Genomic DNA, 5,478 nt, shown 5'->3' with positions numbered 1-5,478 from the left:
GGGCTAGTGGCAGAGGGGTCCAAGCAGGGAGAGCAACTGCTACAGGCCAAGAGGCAACTGCTACCACTCTGCAGCCATGGCCTTTCAGGGATAGCCATGCCCGACGGACACCCCTGAGAGCCAGGGCACCCCTGAGAGCCAGGGCACCTCTCTGGAATTCCAAATAAGGCTTAGACAAGTGTTCTTGGTTCTGAATCAGGCCTCATCAGATGACATGCCAGCCTAACTTATCCCAACCACCCAGAAACATACTCCTAACCCGTGGTGAACATTTTTGGCTCTAGGGGGTTATCGGCTCTGCTTTTCTTAGGATCATGCCCATTGTAGATAAGTGAGTACCCTCATAGAGGCAGTGCCTTCTCACTGTGTCCACACATGGCAGATGGGCAAACAGACTCCCCGCTTTTCTTGCATGTTGTGCACTCTTTGCACTGCATCCCGTTAAACATTTCTCATGGCTAGCGTCTCTGTCTGAGAATGTAAGCCATCTCTGGGTCTGCTTCTATTGACTGTTGCCTCTCTGGATGATGGATCACATTATCTTGCTTTTTGGGGTGTCTGGATTAGTGTTCTCCAGAGAAAGAGAATATATAGGGATCTATAGGGTGAGCTGGAAAGCTGGAGACCCAAGAGAGCAGAAGGCATGAGTTCCAGTCTAAAGGCCAGCAAGCTCAAGACATGGGAAGGGCGGATGTTTCAGTTTCAATCCGAAGGCAGGAAAAAGTCAATCACTCAGTTTGAAGGCAGCCAGTCTGGAGGAATTTGTCATTAAATGCTAGGCATTGTGTATAAAAGAGTATCAGAGGCCAGGAGTGGTGGCTCACACCTGTAATCCCAGCACTTTGGGAAGCTGAGGCAGGCAGATCACTTGAGGTCAGGAGTTTGTGACCAGCCTGGCAAACATGGTGAAACCCTGTCTCTACTTAAAAATACAAAAATTAACCGGGTGTAGTGGCACACACCTGTAGTCCCAGCTCCTCGGGAGACTGAGGCAGGAGAATTGCTTGATCCAGGGAGGCCGAGGTTGCAGTGAGCCAAGATCATACCACTGCACTCCAGCTTAGGCAATACAGTGAGAGTCCACCTCAAAAAAAAAAGAGTAGCAGAGACTGAAGTAAATAGCAATTCTGCTTAGAGAATCACATACATCTTCCTCTAACAGTCTGTTAGTGTTGGGGTCAAGCCCATCTAGTCTTCAGGGAGCTGGGTCTGGACTTTGCTGTGGAATTCAGTTCACCACACGCTTCACATTATTTAAGGGCAGACACCTTCCTGTAGTGGGTTGGCATCTCCGTATTTGCAGGGTTTGTTGCAGTCAGCCCTGTGTACCTGCACCCTAGCAGGGTAGCCTCTGCTGCTCTCCCTCCCCTCTCCCGTGAGAGATGGCTGTTGCCTGACAATCATTGCAACCCTTGGGAACACGTGATATTTCTCACACTGCTCCTTGCTTGCAGAATGTACTCACCCAGAGAGGCCTCAGCTCTCTTGTCACAGCCCCCATAGTGGCCAGCGTAGGACACGCCCAGAAAGTTCGCACCAGAACTCCTGTTCCAACCTCAGGTCTCACTCATGCCCCTCCCCAGGGGCACTCCCAGGCTCTCACTGCAAGGCCCCTTGTGTTAGGAGGGCTCCTCTCAGCCTCAGCACTCCTTCTCCACCCTCAGACTCCAGCATGCTCTGAGCATCTGTATCTCATGGAGGCTTCTCGGGTCTCTGGACTGACCTCCACTCTTCCTGTTGAGCACACTGGGCAATGGCTCTTGGGAAAGAGGAGGTGAGCGGGCACAAACTCTCTGGTATCTGGGGCTCTGAGAGGTTGACTGCAGTGGCAGGCCCAGCACCCTGGGTGTGAGTGTGCAGCTGCACAGGCCCTGTGCTCAGAAGGGCTTGGTGTTTGGTTTAATGCTTTGCTGTTAGGATCTTGCAATTCAATTCTTGATAATTTTTGAGGGGGGAGCCCCACATTTCATTTTGCTCGGGGCCTGGGCAGAGGGTTGCATCTTCTGCTGCTGCTGTTTCCCCTCCTGCTTCATCCTCATCTGCTGCGGTTCTGCCTTTGGCATCAGAAGCCAAGATGTTCACCTCAGGGACCAAAATCACCCCAGGAGCCTGAAGAACTGGGCCTTGTGGGAAATGTTGACCTTACGTTTGGTGGTAGGACCCAAACCAGTACCCGAGCTAAATTTGAGTTACTATGCAGTTGAATACAGGACATAGCCAAATGAACACAACCTGTGTACTCAAAAAAAATCAGGGCAGGATAGGCGTGGTGGCTCATGCCTGTAATCCCAGCACTTTGGGAGGCCGAGACAGGTGGATTGCTTAAGCCCAGGAGTTCGAGACAAGCTTGTGCAACATGGTGAAACCCTGTCTCTACAAAAAATACAAAAATTAGCTGAGCATGGTGCATGCACCTGTAGTCCCAGCTACTTGGGAAGCTGAGGCGGGAAGATCGCTTGAGCCTGGGAGGTGGAAGGTGTGGTGAGCTGAGATTGTTCCACTGCACTCCAGTCTAGGTGACAGAGCGAGACTGTTTCAAAAGAATAACAATAGTAAAATTAAATATCCAGGCTGGGTACGGTGACTCATGCCCATAATCCCAGCACTTTGGGGAGGCCAAGGTGGGTGGATCACCTGAGGTCAGGAGTTCGAGACCCGCCTGGCCAATGAAGTTTTAACATAGTGAATCCCCATCTCTACTAAAAATACAAAAATTAGCTGGATGTAGTGGGCGCCTGTAATCCCAGCTACTTGGGAGGCTGAGGCAAGAGAATCGCTTGAACCTGGGAGGCAGAGGTTGCAGTGAGCTGCGATTATGCCACTGCACTCCAGCCTGGGCAACAGAGTGAGACTCTGTCTCAAAAATACATAAATATATAAATATTCAAAGGACTGCTGTGAGAATTTAACAATGACCATTAATAAAGCAACTAAGACTTTGTAGACTTCTGTGTTTACTAACTGAAGCCTTGTTTCTGGGTTTATTTTTTTGTTATTGTGCCCCTTCCAGATAGGGAAATTCCCTACCTTCTGGGCTCAAGTGGGAGGCAAAATCTGAAGACCTTAGACACTGAGGCCCAAAGGCACAGGCGGTGATGAAGTATTCAACCCAGCAGGTGCATCCTCCCCTCCCCCAACCTCAACTTTAGCACTGCCCCAGGGGGATGCTTCGGGGCTGGGTCCACTGGAGAGCTGGTGGAGTCCTCCCCAGGCCCATGCTGGGCTCTGCTGGGCTCCGTTTGTGCCAGCTTCCCAGGTGCCCAAGGACTCCCTAGTCACTCCCTTCTCTCCTGAGTCGAGTCGTAGGTGCACCAGACATCTACCCATTGTCTACACAACAGGCACACATCTACCCATTGTCTACACAACTCTTGCTGTCTTCCTTACTAACAGGACCTTGAGTGGTATGGGCAGCCACAGGCCCAATCAAAATGCAGTTGACCCTTAGTGGGGCATAGTGGCCACACCTGAAGTCTCAGCTACTCAGGAGGCTGAGGCAGGAGGATTGCCTGAGCCCAGGAGTTCAAGGCTATAATGTACGATGATTGCGCCTGTGAATAGCTACTATACTCCAGCTTAGGTAACATGGCAAGACCCTGTCCCTTGAAAAATACAGTTGACCTTTGAACAACCTGGGTTTAGGGATGCTGATACTCTTTTCAGTCAAAAATCCACATATAACCTTTGACTTCTCAAAAAGCCTATTGAGGCCGGGCACGGTGTCTCACACCTGTAATCCCAACACTTTGGGAGTCTGAGGTGGGCGGATCACCTGAGGTCAAGAGTTTGAGATCAGCCTAGCCAACATGGCAAAACACCATGTCGTTCAGTGTCAACTGTAGTCATCTTCCTGGATGCACATAGCCAAGAGTGGAAGCTGCCAAGTGGGACTCCTGGGAAATTTTTGAAACAGGACAGATGGTGGTGGCTCCTCCCTCGACTTCTGCCCTTCTTCCTTCTTTCCAGGTCTTCCTGTCTAATTTCAGGGCACCTGTTGTGGCAGTTCTGTGCCCTGTGGCTTTCATATGTAGAAAGACTATTCAGGGGTTATTATATGTTAACAACTGATATTTAATTCTTTAAAGCCACAATTTTAATTAAAACAATTATTTTTGTAGAGATGGGAGGGGTCTTACTATGTTGCCCAGACTGGTCTCAAACTCGTGGGCTCAAGCCACCCTCCCACCTCAGCTTCACAAAGTGCTGAGGTTATGGGTGTGAGCCACTGTGCCCAGCCTAAGCCACAACTTTATTTTTTATTTTATTTTAAAAACATCAGGTTTGGCCGGACGTGGTGGCTCACGCCTGTAGTCCCAGCACTTTGGGAGGCCAAGGTGGGTGAATCATGAAGTCAAGAGTTCAAGACCATCCTGGCCATGGTAAAACCCCATCGCTACTAAAAATACAAAAAAAAAAAAAAAATTAACTGGGCGTGGTGGTGAGCACCTGTAGTCCCAGCTACTTGGGAGGTTGAGGCAGGAGAATTGCTTGAACCCAGGAGGTGGAGTTTGCAGTGAGCCAAGATCACACCACTGCACTCCAGCCTGGCACCTGGCCACAGAGTGAAACTCTGTTTCAAAAAAAATTTTTTTAAAAAACAACAAAAAACATCAGATTGATAAAAAATAAACTACGATTTTGAAACCTACCTCTTTCCTGGGCTTTAAGTTTTCTTTAGAAATAATATTAGTCTCTTTATAAGTATAGCGAATTTGAACTCTGAATATATCTGCAAACTTTTTTTTTTTTTGAGATGGAGTCTCTGTCTTCTTGCCCAGGCTGAAGCACAGTGACAAGATCTTGGCTGACTCCAACCTCCATCTCCCAGGTTCAAGAGATTCTCCTGCCTCAGCCTCCTCAGTAGCTGGGATTACAGGCACCTGTCACCATAGCTGGCTACATTTTGTATTTTTAGTAGAGCCCGAGTTTCTCCATGTTGGCCAGGCTGGTCTTGAACTCCTGATCTCAGGTGATCCACCCGCCTCAGCTTCCCACAGTGCTGGAATTAGAGGCGTGAGCCACTGCGTCCAGGTATCTTCAAACATTTTAAACTACATTTGTCAATGTAGTAAATTTGATTACCTTTTAAAATACATAATTGTCCAAATTAACAAAGAAAACCTCCCTGAGTATTAAATAACTCTAATAAACTTTTAAATATGTTTAACTTAAAGTTCTCTTAAATATTAAAAAGCAGGCTGGGCATGGTGGCTTACACCTGTAATCCCAGCACTTTGGGAGGCTGGTGAGGGCGGATCACCTGAGGTCGAGAGTTCAAGACCAGCCTGACCAACATGGAGAAACCCTGTACCTACTAAAAAATACAAAATTAGCCAGGTGTGGTGGCACATGCCTGTAATCCCAGCTACTTAGGAGGCCGAGGCAGGAGAATCACTTGAAACCAGAAGGCAGAGGTTGCAGAGAGCCAAGATCGCACCATTGCACTCCAGCCTGGGCAACAAGAATGAAGTTGTGTCT

The sequence above is a fragment of the Cebus imitator genome, unplaced genomic scaffold (genome assembly GCF_001604975.1).
Source record: "Cebus imitator isolate Cc_AM_T3 unplaced genomic scaffold, Cebus_imitator-1.0 Scaffold34, whole genome shotgun sequence".
NCBI lineage: Eukaryota > Metazoa > Chordata > Mammalia > Primates > Cebidae > Cebus > Cebus imitator.
Note: the sequence above shows the minus strand (reverse complement) of the source record.